Source organism: Gadus macrocephalus, chromosome 21, assembly GCF_031168955.1.
Source record: "Gadus macrocephalus chromosome 21, ASM3116895v1".
Classification (NCBI taxonomy): Eukaryota; Metazoa; Chordata; class Actinopteri; order Gadiformes; family Gadidae; genus Gadus; species Gadus macrocephalus.
The window spans coordinates 16722726-16745529 of record NC_082402.1 but is presented as its reverse complement, the minus strand read 5'-3'; the positions used below and the strand labels follow the sequence as shown (position 1 = coordinate 16745529).

Below are 22804 nucleotides of genomic sequence, written 5' to 3'. Positions count from 1 at the left end.
GTTTTATAACGCATCCTTGTGATTCCCCCATCATGGACCTTATGCTGCCTCTAGAGCTATTAAGCATTGCACGCTCCATTGCAATGCTCATTCTCTGCATGAAGTCATCTTCCATTTGAGCTGTAATGTATTTTTGTAACTCTGGAGGCTAGCTGTTCCCGCCCCCTATCCCAACTGGCCTATCAGGCTGAACTAGGGCAACTCCATCCCCCCACAAACTCCCCCCCCCCCCCCCCCCCCACCACAATCCACTGTTAGCTTTAAAAAAAGGTCTTAAAACATTTATTGTTAAGAAAACCTTTGGCTCCCACTCTTAGATGTTTTTAAACCCCCTTTTTCTTTTTATTCTTGCTTTTTTGCTTTTAACCTGTAGCCCTTTGAGATCTTCGGATGAAAAGGGCACTATAAATTAAATGTATTATTATTATTATATTAGTCCTGCTGGGTCGCTACAATATTTATTTTGCATGTGTACCTAAAGTCAAAAATGTGTAACAGTACATTTGAAGTCCTAAATATTTTTATTTATAAACACAAAATGGGTCTATGAGTTCACAAGTCTGTTTGCAGGTGCACAAATCCTATCCTGTGCATCTCAACTTCAAAGAGTCATGCAATTGACACTTTTGCTACAATCATTGCTGCGCAGTTGGTGCAAAACACATTCGCACACCCGTGTTTTATAATCTGAGAACATGCCCAAAATGTGTGCATTCGTAAACCCAAATGTGAAGTAATGCATCAGAAGTTGCACATCTGTGAAAGATTTCCTCACAAATAAAATGATATAGAACGCTATGTTGATTCAGCATTTTAATGAGCGAGCACAAGTCCATCGTTACAACTGCTCCAATATGCTCCTGCAAGTCTCAGCTGTGGGGTTTTTTGCAGGTAGTTTTACAACACGTCTAGGTGGTAGGCTACATGTGTACTTTTGCAAGACGTGTTGCAAAAGTATCCGCAAGAAAAACAACGGCCGAGACTCGTAGCAGCAGAGTCGAGCCGCTGTATAACCGATGGACTTGTGTTCGCTAATTAAATTGCTCATTGAACATAGCGATCTATATAATTTCATTTGTGAGGAAATATTTCACAGATGTCTAATTTCTGATGCATTAGTTCACATTTGGGTTTACAAATGCAAACTGCGCTGTAATGATGTAGCAAAAGTGTCAAGTGTATCACTCTTTGAAGTTGTGATGCACAGGATAAGATTTGTGCACCTGTAACACAGACTTGTGAACTCGTAAACCCTATTTAGTGTTTACAATGGTAGAAAAAATATTTACGACATCAAATGTACTGTTACACATTTATGACTTTAGAGTACACATGCAAAATAAATATTTAGGACTTCATATTTACTGTTACACATTTGTGACTTTAGTGTACGCATACAAAAAGACACAGCCATGTTCCGACTGCGGGATCTGTTTGCGAGTGGTGGTGACGTATATCATACGCGTCGAGAGCAGCGGGAGTTGTAGTCCACAAAGCGCCGCACACAAAAACTAACCGTATCAAACTCCTACCCACTAAATTATAGTTTTCTTTGCATGAAAAATGATCATTTAAATCCACAAACAACATGTCATATGTGTAATCTGGGGCATATAAAGACTGGGATCAGAAAATAATTACTTTCTCTCCATTGACTTTTTTCGGTCTCATAGGTCCCATGAGCAATGGCGACTTACGAGCTCTATTGCGCTGGGTGCAAGATAGGGCCCAAAACACAGGAATAGCTTTCCAGCTTCAGCAAGAAGGCTGCCTAGCCATGTGGACTCAGGCAGGGTGCACTCACACTAGGCTGAGTGCAGATAGGTAGGGAGGTAGTCAGACAGGTATGCAATCTAATCACTTCCTTTCGGGTCAAATATAATGATTGAGAAGAAGAGCTCAATACAGGCCTGCGACAGCCACAGATGATAAGTATGACAAAATGCTTCTAAAGTAAATTGCCTCTCTAGGCCTTAACCCTCAAGTTCCTCTTCTCGCCCACTAAGTGGAGATGCTAAGCTGCTTGTGATGCTTTGCATCTCTCCCGCCCAGCGGTTCATCTCGGAGTCTCTCCAGTCCCTGGGTTTTGGCTCAAGGGCTCGGCAGTTTCACAAGCAAGTGTCGCACAGGAAGAATAACAACCTCAAGCAAAAGTGAGAGACTGAGAATGTTATAACGGTGAGATATTGGTAGAAATAAAAAAATATTATTATTAAAATTCATGCCAGCACAGAACATTATCATGTGTTTTTTGTATTCATAGTATTCATATTCATAGCAAGAAAGGATCGACCCAAACAGTTTTCTAGTGTTCAAATGCAGAGACAAGCTTATTGTCATAGAATAGAGTATCAAATGTTCAAAATAAGTGTTTTTGTTCAAATTAATTTGTAGTGCGACTTAGCAATATTTGGCATTAGTTTAGTGAAGAGGCTTACTATGACAACCTTTATTATATAAGTAAACACGCTGTGAAGCACCACCTCTCACTGTACACTGTTGTGTCCCTGAAACGTTAAAGGAACCATGAATGGAGATAACTTTTGCATCTTAAGTTGCTTTGTGTCAAATGCTTCAAAATCAAAGCACGCTATATGCAACCATTCGTATAGACCAGGGATGGGCAACTTATATGATAGAGGGCCACAATTTTTCGGCATGGACTGGGAGTCCTCCCGAAGAACATTTTGATTTTGGTAGATGTGATTTCCTGTATTCTGGTGCATAGGGGAAGGCCGCTAAAAATTCATTCAGATTCATAGCCTATTTATTTATTAAGCCTATATATTGAACCAACATGCATTAATTCCATCTTTTCCATGCTCAAATGCATTTTTAACATATCTATATGACTAATACAAGTTTGTTTTAATAGAAACAACAGTATTGTTTTCAGTGCAAAGGGCTTACGTACATCATTATTCAATGATGGCACAATACTGAAAAACCATGGCCCAACATTAAGTGCAACAAGTTATTATTTTCAGTGCAGTTGTAGTAGTTGTAGTGGCGACTCAAGCTGAAATCTTTCATGATTGACATAGTTTCTAAGCAAACTAGACACTATGTCAATCATGAAAGGTTTGCCTTTGAATTCTATGAACAGATACTCTGATTCTCATCTTGACTGAAAGGTACGGTTATCGTGATCAAGTTTTCAGTTCTTTTGTAAATTACAATCTAAATTATCTGCGTTATGTATAAACCTGCATGTCAAATAAATCTTTGATATATTCAAAGAGCAGTGTTGGAGACGAGTGGTCACAAAATCGGAGTTGTGTCGCAGTCCTGAGTGATCTATAAACATTTCCAAGTCACCAGAATCCAGTGCATCATCAACCTTGAAATGCAAATAAATGTCTGCATCAACAAAAGCAACAGTGCTGTCCCACTCTTGAATGGTGTGTATTAAACTATAGGGACATACTGACGAGGGACTGTGGGAAGGCTTGCATGCAGGTGGGGGAGGAAGCATGTTTAAGGCGTGGACTCATTTCACTTCATATTTCATTGGTATAATGTCCTATGATGTTGGCGCTGAACTTACCTTTTTCATATAAACTTCATCATTGATATTGCCTGCTTGGTTGAAGGTACGATGCATAAGCTCATCTGGTCTCAAACTCATTCATCGAATACAGTTATCAGCAGAAAGATGAGGATACAAACTAGGAAAGGAATTTCCTGCAGAAAATGTAGAGTGCTGTAGTGCAAAGTGAGGTTGAAAATCTGTTTAAATAAAGACACATAGTTTAAGACATAAAGAAATGTTAAATGGCAAGTGAAGGGATCAAGTGAAGGGATTTTAACTGCAATTTAAATTCGAGTCTAAAAGGAGTAATCAATGTTAACTTGCACACCATTTAAATGATAAATGGTTGGAAACAAATAAAGTGAAGAGTTAGTGATCAAGTTTGAATACATTTGAGACAGATAACAATCATATTTCCAATAGATTAATCATTTTAGCACCAGTGAAACAAGAAATTGTAATGGGCGTGAGGTTGGACCCAAGAACAGCACAGACTGACGCCGGGATTCCACCGCACACACCGGCGCCGAAGTGGCGCGTCAAAAAGTCAGCTCCCATTATTCAGGATGTACTAGCCCCAGTGACGTGCAGTCAGGGGAGGCAGGTGAGGCAGTGCCTCACCTGTCATCCTGAAAAGAAAAAACGAATTATGATAAAATTAAAGGTTGGGTACGGAATTTGCTTTTTTGGCCATTTTTGCAAAATTACTTGAAATCCTTATCATAACCCGCTTACAGCCACTGAGTTAGAAGTACTGACATGAAAATTAAACAAGTCAATCATCTGTGGAACGGGCAGGGCTCGAAAAACTCCAGCCAATCATTTGGATTGCCACCTCGTTGCATTGGACAGTAAGTACGTCAATCAAACGGTCGTACTGCACTCCCCCTCCCCCGCGCCCCGCGCGCGACCCCTTCGTGCAGTACTCGTGACCCAGAGCTCGTGACCCAGAGCAAGCTCCTGTTTGTTGTTATCCTGCGGTAGCTACTGGAACTAGTTAATCCACATTTGGACCTAGCAGTAGAAGACAATTTCCATGGCAGACAAGACGCCATGGAAGACGCCATCCCCACCACCACCACCACCACCACCAGCAAAGAGAAGGAAAACTCTTTTTCAGAGAGTAATTGATAATAAAAAACGCTGAAAGAGAAAAACTGAAATCAAGAATAATCCTAGGCGCTGCTTTCGAACGTTGGCGGCAACTGAAGGACGAGAAGGGTCTAAAAACCGATGCTTGTGTGGCGGTTGACATAGTTTCAAAGTTTATACCGTTTATACTCGGTAATACCGGTGTTGAGACGAGTGTATTACTCGTTGTGAAAATGTCCACACCGCAGCAACCCTAGTGAAAACCAGGACTTCCAATACAATTATATGAAACAAACATACATTTTCTAAAAATAGTAATGATTTATGTGACCGTTTAATGTTTATAACATCTGGTGCAACCATAGCCGCGAGAACGTATTCTCAGCAGGGGGTGCTGGAAAAAAAAAACTCAGCCTGCACTAGACTCGCAACTCGTTACATTGATAAAAAAGATATATAGCAGCGCAGCTCAATTACACCAGTGCATGCGCGCACAGTTGAAAATCGATCGTTGTGTTCACTTTCTTCACACCATGGTTCACATCCAGCTGCTCACAGAACAAGTTTAGCACACCACCGCTACCCTCACACTTTTTCATATAACCTTTTTTCAGCACTAGGTCATATGAACATTAAATAAATGCTGCGTCTCAAAATGCCTTGGACAGCAGCGAGGATGACTCGCTTTGCCACGGGCCGAAACAGTTCGGAGCGACCACAACCAGAGCGAACACAGCGGGGCAGAGGAGTGTCAGGAATAGTCTTTGGTGTACACATCCTGTTTAGTGGCAATGCAGTGTTTTATTCTATGCCTTTTTATTTTCGTATATTATTTCAATGAATACAATTTATTTATTCATAAAAACAAGATCTGGTCTTCAAATCTTTTTTCCAAATATAGGTCGTCTTACAATGGGGTTTGTGTTTATATTCGGACCAATACGGTACAGCGGGCGCTCACATGACGTTAAGCATTTCCTGGTGCATAATGTGACGCTTCAGAACCTAAAATCCCGTTTCTCCCCGTTGACACGACAACACATAACCGGCGTTTTCAGAAATCTCCACTTTGGCCGGAGTTTTTAGAAATGATCGTTTTCTGTGATAAGACAGGGCCTCGGACAGGGGGTGTTGCAGCACCCCCAGCACCCCTACTTCCCGCGGTACTGGGTGCAACTTACAGCTGAATGTAGTGCCATGTTGTTAAACGAAAACCTACGCTAGCCTGGCTCGCTCTCGCGCATCTCTATTCGCGCTCGTGCATGATTGCGCGTCCAGGTACTTGGAATGGGTGGAGTCAGAGTCAGCGTTGAGGAGAGGGGGTAGGACCATTTGAGTTGTGTATTTTCAAAATCTGCTGGCGTTTCGCAAATCGCATACCCAACCTTTAAATAATTAAAATATATTATATATTGGTATTTGTCTACTGATCTGTGGTCTAAATGTAATTAATGTACGATTCCAATAATTTGAATCATTTTTATTATCAAAATTGCTGAGAGATACGCGAGTTGAGGCCGGCTGAGGCAGCAAGCAATGCTGCCTCACCGAGAATTGAGAAATCCCTCAGAGCGCATGCGCTCAACCCATTTTGCTATTTCACCGTTGTCACCAATGTAATGTTTGTAGACACTTCTATTGTATGATCGCACTTTACTTAAACTATTTAATGTATTTGATGTATGTGTATAACATATTTAGTCTTGAAAAAAGACTAAATATGCTGATCTGACATAAAACCGCGCTGAAAAAGCATGAAATGCGGCAGCCGTACTGGCTGCCTCATTTCATTCCTCTGCCTCACTGAAGGGGGTAAGATGCTTCCGTTAACGTCAAGTGCACTACATCAGTTTGTTTATTTAAAAAAAAACATTTCTGACTGCAAACATGGAAGACAATGATTCAATAGCCAAGCTCAGAAATTTCTCTAAACTGGTAATTCTCTAAAAAGAGGTAATTAATGATGGAAGACCAATGCCGGAGCTTAACGGGTTGCTTCAATCAACGGGACAGAAATTAACACAGTCTTTTCAAACCGAGTGGCACTGCCGAAAAGACTGGCTGTGTGGCTGTGCTACAAGAAATCGCCTTTTCTGCTTTCCCTGTCTTTTGTTCTCAACATCTCAACAAAATGTCTGGATAAACCTACCGAGAAGCCTGATCAAACATGAAAGATCAACAATTCACATTCAAAACCAAATTTCTTTGAAAACCTTTGGATCATCAAGAATAGATTTGGCTTTGAACGAACAGCGGAGACTCAACACTAGCGTCCACAATGCTAAGGTAAAGGAAAACCGAGAGATTTTAAAAGACCTCATAAACGCAACCTGTTTCCTTGCCAAACAGGAATTGGCATTTCGTGGTTATGATGAAAGTGCAAGCTCTTCTAACCGTGGAAACTATGTAGAACTACTACATGCTTTTGCCGAGAAAGATGATAAGTTAGCTAGACATTTGGAGACATCCACTGTGTTTTCTGGCGTGTCAAACAGAATTCAGAACAATTTAATCGAAGCAATCGGTGATGTGATAAGAAATTATATCCAAACGGAGATTAATGCAGCACCATTTGTGGCTTTAGAAGTAGATGAAACAACAGATGTCACAAACAAAGCCCAGATCTCTGTCATTCTACGTTATGTGGCTAAAAGTGAGTTGGCTTGTGAAGTGAGGGAAGCTTTTTTGGGCTTTGATGATGTCAGCGATGACAGACGAGCCCCGGCTATAGCTGAGTATGTCCTGGGAGTGTTGGCGAAATACAACTGTGTCGAAAAGCTAGTAGCTCAAACCTATGACGTAGCGGCTGTGATGTCATCAGAGCTTAACGGGGTGCAGGCGAAGATTAAAGAAAGGGTGCCTGAGGCCATATTTACCCACTGTTACGCACACAAGTTGAACCTGGTGCTCTTGAATGCGACAAAGTGCATGCCTGAGTGTAGATTTTTTTTTAAACCGCTGAGGGACTAGCGTCATTTTTCAGTAAATCCACAAAGCGATCCCACTTATTGGATGAAGTTGTGAAGCGACGTCTACCGAGAGCAGACAATTAGCATGCACCAATCTGATCTGCGGGATTTATTCCGTATTATGGGCGAAAATCCAGATAATTGGGATAATGACACCCTAATGATGGCAGTTGGATATGAGCGGTGGCTGTCAAAAGCATCAACATGCTTTATCATTATGGCATATGAGGACATCTTCGGTGACATCTTTGGTGCACTCTTCAGAGTGCACCAAAACAAAATCATGGACATGGGATTTTATTGTGCGCGAATCCGCGATACAATTTGAGTGGTCCAACGCCAGAGACAGGAGTTTGACAGTTTCTATGAGCGATTTGAGCAGAAATGCGCCACACTCCAACTGACAGATGACGGAAGAAGAGAGTCAGTCAGAGACGTGAGGAAACAAATGTTTCATAATATTCTGGACAATATCCGAGTTCAACTTGAAGTTAGATTTAATCATTTTGATGAGCTAGCTTTCCTTGGTTTGGTCGATTGTCCAAAATGTAATGACATGTCTCAACATTTTGATGACACCAAACTGCAGAGCCTGTTCAAATATGCCAAGTTCTTTGACTTTGTGAGACTAAAGGCTGATCTCATCGGACTGTACAGCTCACAAACAGTGAGGAATGAATGTAAATCCCCTGGACAACTCCTCCGCTTTTTAGCCCAGAAGGATCTGATGCAGACTGTTCCTGAGGCGGCAAAGTTGCTCCAGCTGGTGCTGACTATACCGGCTACAACAGCGTCCGTGGAAAGGTCGTTCTCTGCTCTGAAAAGACTGAAAACATACAGTCGGATTCGGACTGTCCAAGGACGACTTTCATCCCTGGCAACCATCTCAATTGAGACGGAGAGACTTTTAAAACTAAAAGAAGATAAGGAGGCCTTCTACAACAAAGTCACAGAGATCTTTGTCAAGAAGGATAGGAGAATGGACTTCATTTTCAAGTACATTCTGCAGTACATTCTTTTATTTGTATTGAATGAGTATGTAATTAATTAAATACTAATACTAATTGTGGAATTGCTATTAATAGCAAATGCGATCAAAGCTGTCGCACTGTACAGCCCTGTTAACATAATCTTCTGTTTCGACTATAAACATTGTGACTCTGCACAAACCCTCCCTACATAGGTGGCGCCCTCTAATGTAATAGGCCGGTACTATATAACAATTGGGTTCATATATTTATTTGTAAATATGACTCTGAAAAAGTCAGTGCCTCACCAGCGACGGACCTCACCGCACGTTTCTGACTAGCCCACACCGGTATGGCAAGCCATCCCCGACAGAAAAGGCCATCAATTAGTCACGTATCACCTTCATTACGCCGTAAAAAACGGAAAAATGTAGAAAAACGCCGTATTTTGCGCCGTCATGCGCAAAAAAACACAGCTTTTTACGCCGCAATTTATGGCAAACCAACCCTGCCAGAAAACGCCATAATTGAGTTGTGTATCACCTTCATTACGCTGAAAAAAACGCTGTAAAATGTAGAAAAACTGCGTATTTTACGCCGTCATGCGCAAAAAAGCGTCGCTTTTTACGCCCCAATTAAGCCTTTCAAGAGCGTGAGTAAAAAGCGCAGTTTTGAACATCAAACCGCTCGTAAAATACGCTGCGTTTGTGCACATCACAACGGCGTTAAATACATTGTTTCTCTAGTATGCTAATAATCTCCGCCCTTCTTTTCTCTCAGCCAATGCATTTGAAGTGTTTGCGCCCAATCGCTGAACAAGACAAGCAGACCCAATCAGTTCAGCCAGCACAGATCTGCTTTGAGGAGTTCTCCTCATTTGTTGTTAGTTGTAGCGTCATATAAATATATATTAGTAAATCCAGTTACAACAGTGTGGTCACCGTGGCCGTGGCCCAATCGATAGAGACGCTTGCTCTGTAGGCAAGAGGTTGTTTTAAAAAATAAATAAAAATACATATAAAGACGTTTCAAACGTTCCATCGAGTCTCTCACATTCTACAATGGCCAGCTTTATTGTTTCCCATGGGAGCCGGCGACTTAGTCTGCGAGTGGACGATCTGAAACTAAATCGGAAACTAGATTTCTTCTTTGAAGGTTGTGCTCCACACAGAACCTCCTCACCGTCATAACGGAGCACTTCAGGGCACCAAATTGCTTTAGAGAGGTACTGATCGCGTTGTGTGTCTTTCCAGTGTCAAATAGTTCACGAATAAAATCACCATAAGGTTCAAGTGCGGCCATAATTAAGGCTAAATATAATTAGACAGTCTATTGCTGGTTTAGGTGGTTGGCTCTTTTTTCTTCGCTGCGTTCTGCCTTCTGGTGTAGCCTATAACTATACATGTATCTATTTTTGTTTTTGTTTTTCTGTTTCGGGTTTAAAACACCAACACACAAAACACACAAACACAAATCAAATGCTGTTCATTTGTTTATTCCTTTTGCCCTTTTTCAGTTTCAAAACCAAATCAGAAAATCCAAAAAACAATCCTGTTAATTGTTTTTTTCTGATTTTGTTTTAAATCGGAATATTCAAAGAACGAACCATACACGGATTCTCCTACCTCCTATATTCTATCACTTTACTGACACACACAATGTGTGGCAGTAAAGTGACAGGATCATTCCATAGACAAAAATCATTGCACAGCTGTAACCAAGTATTCTCATTATAGCCTAGTTATATCCTAGTTTTGCATATTTATACCAGAGTTCCCGTTGTCCGGTAATTACCGGTCTTTGACCGGAAAAAAATGAGGAGGACCGAAAATTCTAAATGTCTCCGGTCAGAATGACCGATTGGAAATAAGGCCCCGTCCACACGGAGCCGAAACGGGCGAAAACGATCCGGTTTCGTTTTATGCGTAATGTTCAAGGCGCTGGTTCTCCACAGAAAGTGGAGCGCATCAACCCTGCGCTCATACAGCATGCGCGCTGTATACAAACATTCAGTCACGAGGAGATTCAACCATTGAGCAGAAAAAAATTGAGCAGGTCCTATGTTCCCCGTTTTCCCCAAAAAGGGTTCTATGTTCCCCTGTAGCCATACATACCGGGGAGCATAGGACCCTTTTCCCAGAAAAGGGTCCTATGTTCCCCGCAATCTATCAATCTTTAAAAATATTTAAACTTTGACGCGGCATTCGCGTAATGACAGCCAATCGGCGTTCAACAGAGTGACATGTCTAACGTAACAGCCAATCAGCGTTCAACCGGCCAACTCAGTGCAGTGCAGTCCGGGGTGAACTGCAGCATGGAGGAGAAAGTGATTCTTGCCGCTTGCGACTCCCGGAGCTCTTTATATAATAGTATATAATATAATTGTATAATAATATCACGGCCATAAGCTCTGTGCGCCTCCGGATGGCCGTAGCGCGGGGAGCTCTCGTAGGGATTGGGCTTCTCGGGGTATGTTTACCGGCGTATGAATATACTGCGTCAGGTTCTCCGACGTCTCTCCCTCTTCCACAAAAGGTGAAGACATGCAATGGTAGTTATACCGGGGAACATAGGACCCTTTTTTAAAAAAAGGGTTCTATGTTCCCCGGTCACATACATATTGGGGAACATAGGACCCTTTTTTGGGAAAAGCAGGGAACATGGGATATGTTCCCCAGTCTCATACAAAGAGGGGAACATAGGACCCGGGGAACATAGACACGCTCCCCTATAGACTACCGTAGGTTTATGAACTAAACGGCGGCAAGCTAGCGAAAGCCGGCGGCAAGCTTTGCGGAGCACCGGTATTTAACAACCATGGCGAATCAAAATATGATCACACACTTCTTCTTTATATAGCCTGCCTATCAATTTTTTTAAGTGCAATAAACACGGACAATATCCGACCGATTTTCTTCCAATTTGACCGGTAAAATGAAACCTTCCCGGTCACATGACCGGCACCAATTTCTTCTAGCGGAAACACTGATTTATACATTGTATCCTATTTTCATATTTCATGTGGCATCTGTATTTTTATGTAGGCTACAGCATCATGTATTTTAAATGTAGCTTATATCTTCTTTTTACATTTGAGCCTTTTGCTGAGGTGGTCGCTGTATTATTGTATAGGCTGTCTGTATTTGTGTAAGAGTTATTTGTATTGTGTAACCTGCTGGATTATGAAAGTTAGTTTGGGGTCAATAAAGTGTCTGTCTGTCTGTCTCGGGGAAAATGCCGTGAAAAATGTACGCACGGTGCGTTCAGGATTAGGACTGATATAGCATATGTCAGCCTAGGCCTAATCAATCGTGTTTTAAAATTAGAAGCATTCATATTAGTCTATTATTTTCATAGGCTACTCTGCTGTTGGCCTTGATGGGGAGATATTTTTTTGCTGCCATGCACAAATAGTTGAATCCAACAACATTCCTGCGTCTCCCCCTCCTACCGAGCCCATTTAAGCACTGTGTCAGTAGACACGGTGCTTAAAGGACAATTCCGGTATTTTGAACATTGAGCCCCCTTTCTGGTTTGTTTAGGATGAAATAGAGTGGGTGACACCGAAATTTTAACTATTAGTCCTTTCTCGGGTATTTGGCTCATTTTGAATCGCTCCTGCCTGCTTCACAATGGTTGTCTGTGTGCATACACAAACCTGTCAACCCAGCAACCCTAAACGTTCGTTTTCAAAAATGTGCAAGTAACCGAGTGGTTAGTGGCATTCGTGAAGTTTAAAAAAAATATATCGGCGCAATATATGGTTTCTGGCGTGTTTTATTGCACATTTATCGCCAGTTGATTTCAGTTGGAAGACTCATTACTGCTCGTTGATATTACTCCGCCGAACCGGAAAGGTGGGCTGTTTACGTTGGTTTGAAGTCTCGGATTAGGGAAAATCATTGAAAATGGAATATGAAAGGTGGCTTCTGGAGGACGCACTCGATTTTGAGTTTGACGGCAGAGGATATCGGTATGAACCAGAATTCACCCAAGAGGAGCTACGGGAGATGGAGGCCAGGGCTACGGGGAGGCGCCTGAAGCTCCGGCTGAAGCGGTCCCCAGGATCACGGGAAATTGGTGGTGTGCCTGTGGGAAGTGCAGGCAGATGCCGACGGAGCACGAAAGTAGGTGCTGCACGGAGTGGGACCTTGTCGTCACAGCTGGTATGGCCAACCTCAATGTCTCGGTCGACGAGACTGTGTCGCCCTGCATCACTCTAAATGAAGTGCGCCATCTCCTAAATAAAACCGTGCTGGAGACTTTCTTCTGGGTCCCTAAAATTAACTGGAAGAAACGCCCCACACCCGAAGGACCGAATGGCCAACTGTCAGATAGGTAAGCTACATTGATGTAATGTATTTCATATTCAGATGCCAATTTGTATAATTCGCATGTAGCTCGACTATAATGTTTTTGAAAACTGTGCCACCGTCTCATTACTAGTAGTTACTGACCCAGTCTTTGCTCTATCCATGTTTTGTTACCCTCAGGCAATACCGACTTGTGGCTTATCGAGTCATTCTGGAGTGGGCCCTCAAAGGTCAACCACTGGGACGAGGAAATCGCCTTGCATTACCCAGTTGCGTGGTGTGGGCTGTTAGGGATGTGTTCCCATCCCCCACTGGACAGTATGTTGGGTTTAAACCCAGTGAGATAGAGGAATTATTCTGAATTCATTATTTTTATTCTTATTCCAATGTATATCTTACCCTTCTGTTCCTACCTTCTGTTCCTACCTAACTGCATTGCGTTTACTTTTTAATTTCTTCTCAATAAAAAAACTTTTGTTCAAAAATCTTTGAGGTTTTTATTTAGAAAGTGCACTAGTGTCTGTAGGCCTAAACATGTTTTACTAATGGTAAAGGGAGACATAGGCCGACTGTATTTACAAACACATTTACAACACTACCACTTGAACACCCTACACTTCACACTTTATTACACCTCATTACTTTATTATTATTAATGCTGCTACTTATTTATTTTTATACTTATTTCTTTTTATACTTATTTTATATTTTTTTCTTGCAGCTATGTGTATGTTGAGGAACCAAGCCTAATAATTTTGCTCTTGTGTAGCCTACTGTACAATAAGGGGTAATAAAAGTGATTCTGATTCTGACACATAAACAAATTTACAATCTGGATCCTTGGTTTTTCAAGCATCAGTGTGGCGAGGGAATCTGGATTGATGTTTCCAGATTACATCTTCCTTGGGGGGTCTCTCCTTAGTGGCAATGTTTGCAGGCCGCTGGACATGTGGTATGTCTTCCGGTGTTCTTTCCTCCCTTCTCTCCAACACGAGTTTCACAAGGTGTTGCGTGAAGTACTGACTTGTAGGCTCATAGATCTTCTTGGCTACCCATTCCTCTCTGTTTTGGGAACACCATACTGTATCTTGGAAGTCCTACACAGAGAACATTATTTCTTAGCCAAGTTGTTACAAACACATTTAGGGGCTTACTTATGAAATCTCAATACCTTCAGAAGTCTCTGTCTGCTGTCGGCCGACATTGTAATTGTTGTCCAGGATGGCTAGTTGTGTTCGGGCTACCATGGTGTCGTACCGAAAATGCAGTCGTTTGGGCAGATATTTTAGCATAACGTTGTGGTACACTTCCAAAGATCCTGTAAATTAAAGTGTTTCATTAGACATTGAGAGAGTGACTACATAGGTTGAAAAGTTGCATAGATCTGTTTCATAATGCTATATACCTGTATGTTTGAAGCGAGTCATCTGCTCAAGGTCTTTCAGAAGTATTTTATCTTCAACAATATTCCGTAAAGACTTGAACACTTGAGACTCTGGCTGGAGCCATCGCTTTGTCCTTTGCCGATCTGGGTTTAGAGCAGGGTGAGGGCATGCCCACTTTCTTCCATCTTGCTCCCATGTGTGCTCCCCACAGATGTGGTGGAGGACTGAGGTCCACCGTCGCTTCAGTTCCTACAGAATATATTACATTTCAAGACTATTTGATAATCTTCTGACTGGATTTCAGTGCAATCTTTATACATTCTTTATACATTGGGGTTATTACCTCAGCACTCTCACCACAAGATGAGCATGAGAACCAAAAGTGATTGAGGATCGCCCGAATCCAGCCCTGCAGGACCCGATTTTCCTTTTTGTTGGCGAGTGCTACCAGTTTTTTCTTTATGCCTGTGTAATAGTAATGAAACACATTACCACAAATGTGGGTAAGCCAAATGTGAAGGTTCTCCTTCACAGTACAAGATATGTGGTCTTGATACATGGAAGGTCTATCAGGTTATGATTTGATGAGTCATTGAGTCACTCACAATTTACATTGTTTTGATACAACTATTTACCTTTTGATACATGCCAAGGATCAAATTCATGGTGAACATTCTTGAATTCCTCCCTCATTATTTTCCGAACTGATGTGGCCCGGTCTGTAGTGATGAGGTCTATATCTACTCCCTCATTGAAAATGAGATGGTTGAGGCCCCTCCTACAGCCTTGGGACTCCATGGCAACTGAACTGCTAGCTTCCGTTACCTATTGACAAAAGAGAATAGAAATGAATGAATGAGCAATAGCAAAAAAACAAATACAATACACCCACTGAATAATGCTTTATCTATACTCTGTCACCCAGAGTATAGTTTCACAAATCGGACAAGCAGCATTTTAGTTTTACCTGTAGTAGTTGAAAGTGAATGATCTCATTACTGGATAGAAGCTGAAACGAATAGGTGGAATACTTGCAGCTGTAGCCTGTAGAATGTAATAGTGTGACAACATGTGAGTCCTCCTTACTATCCAGAGGAAAACATTTCCAACAGTCTTACAATCCATACCTCCATGTTATTGTATTAAAGAAAAAAAAAACACTCACCTGGTGAATCAGACCTGGCATCTCCACACAGTTCTATGGACTCGCCTTCAGCCTTTTGTCTAATAAGTCGCCTGATGAGATTCTCATGATGCTCTTTGTATGCAAAGTGTACTACTGGAATAAGGTAGTCGGATTGGATGGAGTAGTACTGCGATTTCTTCAAGAGTTGCAAGTTTAGGATGCTGGCCCACTCGTGTACTTCAGTGAAAGTTGTTCCAGAGAAAAGCGTAGCAGCAGAAACAAGCAAGTTATTCTGTGCCATTCCTCTTGCATCAGGACATGATGCCCACTTGCCATGATGATTATTCAAACATGTCCATTCAATCTTTAGTTGGCTGCCTGTAGTTGTCACTTTTTTATCCGTGATTTGTGCGGCACATATATGGCATGTTCTAAACAGTTGCATGATGCTAGACTCATTCACAATCCATTTTCTTTCATCCCACTCCCCTTGCTCTTCTGAGGCACTTCAACTGGAGGTTTCACTTGAACTTGACTGTTGACTGAGGCTGAAGCTCATGTCTTTTGGGTCATCCTCAATGACCAGCCTGTCCTCCTAGAAAATACGACCGCATAGGTCGTTTGTACCGCCCCAAATTACGACCCACTGGAGCGTATCAAAATGTAGCGCCTCTAGCGGTCATGCAAATAACGACATTCTGAAGTCTCGGGGCCGCTCGTGGACGCTCGTGGTTGCTCGGGACGCGCGTAGCCATATTAATCGTTATTATCGGAATGGGAAATGCAATATTTTAGGACAGATACACCATTAAACGTGTTTCTAATGACATTTCTAGCGAGAAATGTACATTTTCCTTGCATAATCTTCAGTCAGTGAATGTGTATGATCTTTATTATCTGAATGGGAAATGCAATATTTTAGGATCGATTCACCGTTAAACGTGTTTCTAATAACATTTCTAGCGAGAAATATACTTTTTACTTGCATAATCTTCAGTCAGTGATTGTGTCTGATCTTTAGTTTTATAGTTATTAGGAAGATTTAATCGGCTCGCTCGCATGTTTCAACGACGTCAGGTTGCGAGGGACGCTGCTTTCGCTAAACTAGCAGCTCACGTGTTTCCTGTGTTTGTGTTATTAAACCGTTACTTTATGTAACTTTAAATGATATTGTAATAACCACAGGCGAGGTATTGAGCGAAGTAAGCTTGATAACAGGTTTATTGGATTCCACAATCGGACAGGCAGGCACAGCTCCACCGGAAAACTACAACAACCAGAACTCCCGACCGGAGGGAAACCCCCGGAACCCCCTCTCAGAAGGCCCGCCCCTTCCTCCCAAACCCTGTGACGTGAAACACGTTTATCTGAGAGCCAACCCAGTCGCATTTCAACATGAAATAGCGTGTTAGCACACACACACACACACACACACACACACACACACACACACACACACACACACACACACACACACACACACACACACACACACACACACACACACACACACACACACACACACACACACACACACACACACACACAATGCATTTCGCTGCTAAAACAACAACTTGGGCTGCTCCTAGGACATTTTGGGTGGATTTGGAACGGTATGTGGGCAGGACGTTTTTTGCAGGCAGGACCTGGCAACCCTGCGCTGTTGCCCGAGGTGCAGAAATGCTCTGGAACAGATCTGGATCCACCATGGCCAAAATAATTGTCATGAATAGCATGAATAGATTCATGCATTATCATTCAACTTGAACATGTGTTTTTACAGTATATAGTGGTGGAGGGATGACGTATGTTGGCCAACCAGGAAGTGAGCGTCGACCTGGGTTTCCCTTGACAAAAAGCCAACGGGTTTTTCCATTGGATTTTGGATTATTGCAGAAAAATTAGCATCTTTGAAGCACCTCCACAAAAACTGAAAATAAATAAATAAATAAATAAAAATAACTGTGCTCCAAAGAACGAAATGTAAACCAATGCATTCTGAATGGGAGTGTTTCTCCGATTTTTCCATGCTACACAGAACGAAATGTAAACCCATGCAAATAAAGACTTCATGGTCATAATAATTTAAATATCATTATTCTCCTCAGTGTGTAGGGTGGTATTCTATTTTTTTCAACGGGGTTGCATCCAGTCACTTGACCGTCATGGTTGCTATGGTGGTTGCTATCGACCCGCCCCTCTAATCCTTACATGGCTCTAAAAACCACGCGGCAAAGGAGCTGCCGTCCATTGTGTTGTTTTTGTCGTAAAATAGGGTCCGATGGTTAAAAAATAGACAGATATTCCAAGGTATCCTTAAAAGGCAGCTTGGTTGTTTTTATTTTCTGCAGTTTAGACTTCTTCTATACCCTATTTTTGAAAGCAAAACACCAAGCTCAATGATTTAACGAGGCAGGGTTATTTGAAACAATTTATTAAATATATATTTGCGAGAGGTCATTCCTTCTCCTGAGTTTGCTTCCTATTTATGTCTAGTGTACAACCCTACTGTCCACAAGCGTTACTAAGCTCAGCAATGGGTTATAGGGCCATACTCCACCATTTGGAAGTAGTTTTGAGCAAAATCAACCATGTAAAGTCAAAAACACGTTGTTGATCGAAAAGTGATTCTGGCGCTCTGAAAAGCATTTTGCAGGCATAAAAACAAGAAATGTTGATATCTCTGTCAATTTCAATGCAAACGTGTTACTAAGCTCAGCAATGGGTTATAGGGCCATACTCCACCATTTGGAAGTAGTTTTGAGCAAAATCAACCATGTAAAGTCAAAAACACGTTGTTGGTCGAAAAGTGATTCTGGCGCTCTGAAAAGCATTTTGCAGGCATAAAAACAAGAAACGTTGATATCTCTGTCAATTTCAGTTCAAACGTGTTACTAAGCTTACTAAAGGGTTATTGGGCCATACTAAACCATTTGGAAGTGGAATACATTCGTTTTGAGTGAAATCAACAATGTGAGGTCAAAAACACGTTGTTGGTCGAAAAGTGATTCTGGCGCTCTGAAAAGCATTTTGCAGGCATAAAAACAAGAAATGTTGATATCTCTGTCAATTTCAATGCAAACGTGTTACTAAGCTCAGCAATGGGTTATAGGGCCATACTCCACCATTTGGAAGTAGTTTTGAGCAAAATCAACCATGTAAAGTCAAAAACACGTTGTTGGTCGAAAAGTGATTCTGGCGCTCTGAAAAGCATTTTGCAGGCATAAAAACAAGAAATGTTGATATCTCTGTCAATTTCAATGCAAACGTGTTACTAAGCTCAGCAATGGGTTATAGGGCCATACTCCACCATTTGGAAGTAGTTTTGAGCAAAATCAACCATGTAAAGTCAAAAACACGTTGTTGGTCGAAAAGTGATTCTGGCGCTCTGAAAAGCATTTTGCAGGCATAAAAACAAGAAACGTTGATATCTCTGTCAATTTCAGTTCAAACGTGTTACTAAGCTTACTAAAGGGTTATTGGGCCATACTAAACCATTTGGAAGTGGAATACATTCGTTTTGAGTGAAATCAACAATGTGAGGTCAAAAACACGTTGTTGGTCGAAAAGTGATTCTGGCGCTCTGAAAAGCATTTTGCAGGCATAAAAACAAGAAATGTTGATATCTCTGTCAATTTCAATGCAAACGTGTTACTAAGCTCAGCAATGGGTTATAGGGCCATACTCCACCATTTGGAAGTAGTTTTGAGCAAAATCAACCATGTAAAGTCAAAAACACGTTGTTGGTCGAAAAGTGATTCTGGCGCTCTGAAAAGCATTTTGCAGGCATAAAAACAAGAAATGTTGATATCTCTGTCAATTTCAATGCAAACGTGTTACTAAGCTCAGCAATGGGTTATAGGGCCATACTCCACCATTTGGAAGTAGTTTTGAGCAAAATCAACCATGTAAAGTCAAAAACACGTTGTTGGTCGAAAAGTGATTCTGGCGCTCTGAAAAGCATTTTGCAGGCATAAAAACAAGAAATGTTGATATCTCTGTCAATTTCAATGCAAACGTGTTACTAAGCTCAGCAATGGGTTATAGGGCCATACTCCACCATTTAGAAGTAGTTTTGAGCAAAATCAACCATGTAAAGTCAAAAACACGTTGTTGATCGAAAAGTGATTCTGGCGCTCTGAAAAGCATTTTGCAGGCATAAAAACAAGAAATGTTGATATCTCTGTCAATTTCAATGCAAACGTGTTACTAAGCTCAGCAATGGGTTATAGGGCCATACTCCACCATTTGGAAGTAGTTTTGAGCAAAATCAACCATGTAAAGTCAAAAACACGTTGTTGGTCGAAAAGTGATTCTGGCGCTCTGAAAAGCATTTTGCAGGCATAAAAACAAGAAACGTTGATATCTCTGTCAATTTCAGTTCAAACGTGTTACTAAGCTTACTAAAGGGTTATTGGGCCATACTAAACCATTTGGAAGTGGAATACATTCGTTTTGAGTGAAATCAACAATGTGAGGTCAAAAACACGTTGTTGGTCGAAAAGTGATTCTGGCGCTCTGAAAAGCATTTTGCAGGCATAAAAACAAGAAATGTTGATATCTCTGTCAATTTCAATGCAAACGTGTTACTAAGCTCAGCAATGGGTTATAGGGCCATACTCCACCATTTGGAAGTAGTTTTGAGCAAAATCAACCATGTAAAGTCAAAAACACGTTGTTGGTCGAAAAGTGATTCTGGCGCTCTGAAAAGCATTTTGCAGGCATAAAAACAAGAAATGTTGATATCTCTGTCAATTTCAATGCAAACGTGTTACTAAGCTCAGCAATGGGTTATAGGGCCATACTCCACCATTTGGAAGTAGTTTTGAGCAAAATCAACCATGTAAAGTCAAAAACACGTTGTTGATCGAAAAGTGATTCTGGCGCTCTGAAAAGCATTTTGCAGGCATAAAAACAAGAAATGTTGATATCTCTGTCAATTTCAATGCAAACGTGTTACTAAGCTCAGCAATGGGTTATAGGGCCATACTCCACCATTTGGAAGTAGTTTTGAGCAAAATCAACCATGTAAAGTCAAAAACACGTTGTTGGTCGAAAAGTGATTCTGGCGCTCTGAAAAGCATTTTGCAGGCATAAAAACAGGAAACGTTGATATCTCTGTCAATTTCAGTTCAAACGTGTTACTAAGCTTACTAAAGGGTTATTGGGCCATACTAAACCATTTGGAAGTGGAATACATTCGTTTTGAGTGAAATCAACAATGTGAGGTCAAAAACACGTTGTTGGTCGAAAAGTGATTCTGGCGCTCTGAAAAGCATTTTGCAGGCATAAAAACAAGAAATGTTGATATCTCTGTCAATTTCAATGCAAACGTGTTACTAAGCTCAGCAATGGGTTATAGGGCCATACTCCACCATTTGGAAGTAGTTTTGAGCAAAATCAACCATGTAAAGTCAAAAACACGTTGTTGGTCGAAAAGTGATTCTGGCGCTCTGAAAAGCATTTTGCAGGCATAAAAACAAGAAATGTTGATATCTCTGTCAATTTCAATGCAAAGGTGTTACTAAGCTCAGCAATGGGTTATAGGGCCATACTCCACCATTTGGAAGTAGTTTTGAGCAAAATCAACCATGTAAAGTCAAAAACACGTTGTTGGTCGAAAAGTGATTCTGGCGCTCTGAAAAGCATTTTGCAGGCATAAAAACAAGAAACGTTGATATCTCTGTCAATTTCAGTTCAAACGTGTTACTAAGCTTACTAAAGGGTTATTGGGCCATACTAAACCATTTGGAAGTGGAATACATTCGTTTTGAGTGAAATCAACAATGTGAGGTCAAAAACACGTTGTTGGTCGAAAAGTGATTCTGGCGCTCTGAAAAGCATTTTGCAGGCATAAAAACAAGAAATGTTGATATCTCTGTCAATTTCAATGCAAACGTGTTACTAAGCTCAGCAATGGGTTATAGGGCCATACTCCACCATTTGGAAGTAGTTTTGAGCAAAATCAACCATGTAAAGTCAAAAACACGTTGTTGGTCGAAAAGTGATTCTGGCGCTCTGAAAAGCATTTTGCAGGCATAAAAACAAGAAATGTTGATATCTCTGTCAATTTCAATGCAAACGTGTTACTAAGCTCAGCAATGGGTTATAGGGCCATACTCCACCATTTGGAAGTAGTTTTGAGCAAAATCAACCATGTAAAGTCAAAAACACGTTGTTGGTCGAAAAGTGATTCTGGCGCTCTGAAAAGCATTTTGCAGGCATAAAAACAAGAAATGTTGATATCTCTGTCAATTTCAATGCAAACGTGTTACTAAGCTCAGCAATGGGTTATAGGGCCATACTCCACCATTTAGAAGTAGTTTTGAGCAAAATCAACCATGTAAAGTCAAAAACACGTTGTTGATCGAAAAGTGATTCTGGCGCTCTGAAAAGCATTTTGCAGGCATAAAAACAAGAAATGTTGATATCTCTGTCAATTTCAATGCAAACGTGTTACTAAGCTCAGCAATGGGTTATAGGGCCATACTCCACCATTTGGAAGTAGTTTTGAGCAAAATCAACCATGTAAAGTCAAAAACACGTTGTTGGTCGAAAAGTGATTCTGGCGCTCTGAAAAGCATTTTGCAGGCATAAAAACAAGAAACGTTGATATCTCTGTCAATTTCAGTTCAAACGTGTTACTAAGCTTACTAAAGGGTTATTGGGCCATACTAAACCATTTGGAAGTGGAATACATTCGTTTTGAGTGAAATCAACAATGTGAGGTCAAAAACACGTTGTTGGTCGAAAAGTGATTCTGGCGCTCTGAAAAGCATTTTGCAGGCATAAAAACAAGAAATGTTGATATCTCTGTCAATTTCAATGCAAACGTGTTACTAAGCTCAGCAATGGGTTATAGGGCCATACTCCACCATTTGGAAGTAGTTTTGAGCAAAATCAACCATGTAAAGTCAAAAACACGTTGTTGGTCGAAAAGTGATTCTGGCGCTCTGAAAAGCATTTTGCAGGCATAAAAACAAGAAATGTTGATATCTCTGTCAATTTCAATGCAAACGTGTTACTAAGCTCAGCAATGGGTTATAGGGCCATACTCCACCATTTGGAAGTAGTTTTGAGCAAAATCAACCATGTAAAGTCAAAAACACGTTGTTGATCGAAAAGTGATTCTGGCGCTCTGAAAAGCATTTTGCAGGCATAAAAACAAGAAATGTTGATATCTCTGTCAATTTCAATGCAAACGTGTTACTAAGCTCAGCAATGGGTTATAGGGCCATACTCCACCATTTGGAAGTAGTTTTGAGCAAAATCAACCATGTAAAGTCAAAAACACGTTGTTGGTCGAAAAGTGATTCTGGCGCTCTGAAAAGCATTTTGCAGGCATAAAAACAGGAAACGTTGATATCTCTGTCAATTTCAGTTCAAACGTGTTACTAAGCTTACTAAAGGGTTATTGGG

The 22804-nt window shown here is 41.0% G+C and overlaps 1 long non-coding RNA gene across 1 annotated transcript; it reads right to left on the bottom strand.

Annotated features, from left to right (window-relative positions):
• Nucleotides 1–14336: 14336 nt before the first annotated feature.
• Nucleotides 14337–15378, bottom strand: LOC132450392 (uncharacterized). Its single transcript, XR_009523823.1, has 3 exons — nucleotides 14895–15378; nucleotides 14603–14724; nucleotides 14337–14508 (listed from the first exon to the last, which is right to left on the bottom strand). It is a non-coding gene; the product is annotated as an uncharacterized LOC132450392 (long non-coding RNA).
• Between the last annotated feature and the right edge of the window lie 7426 nt (nucleotides 15379–22804).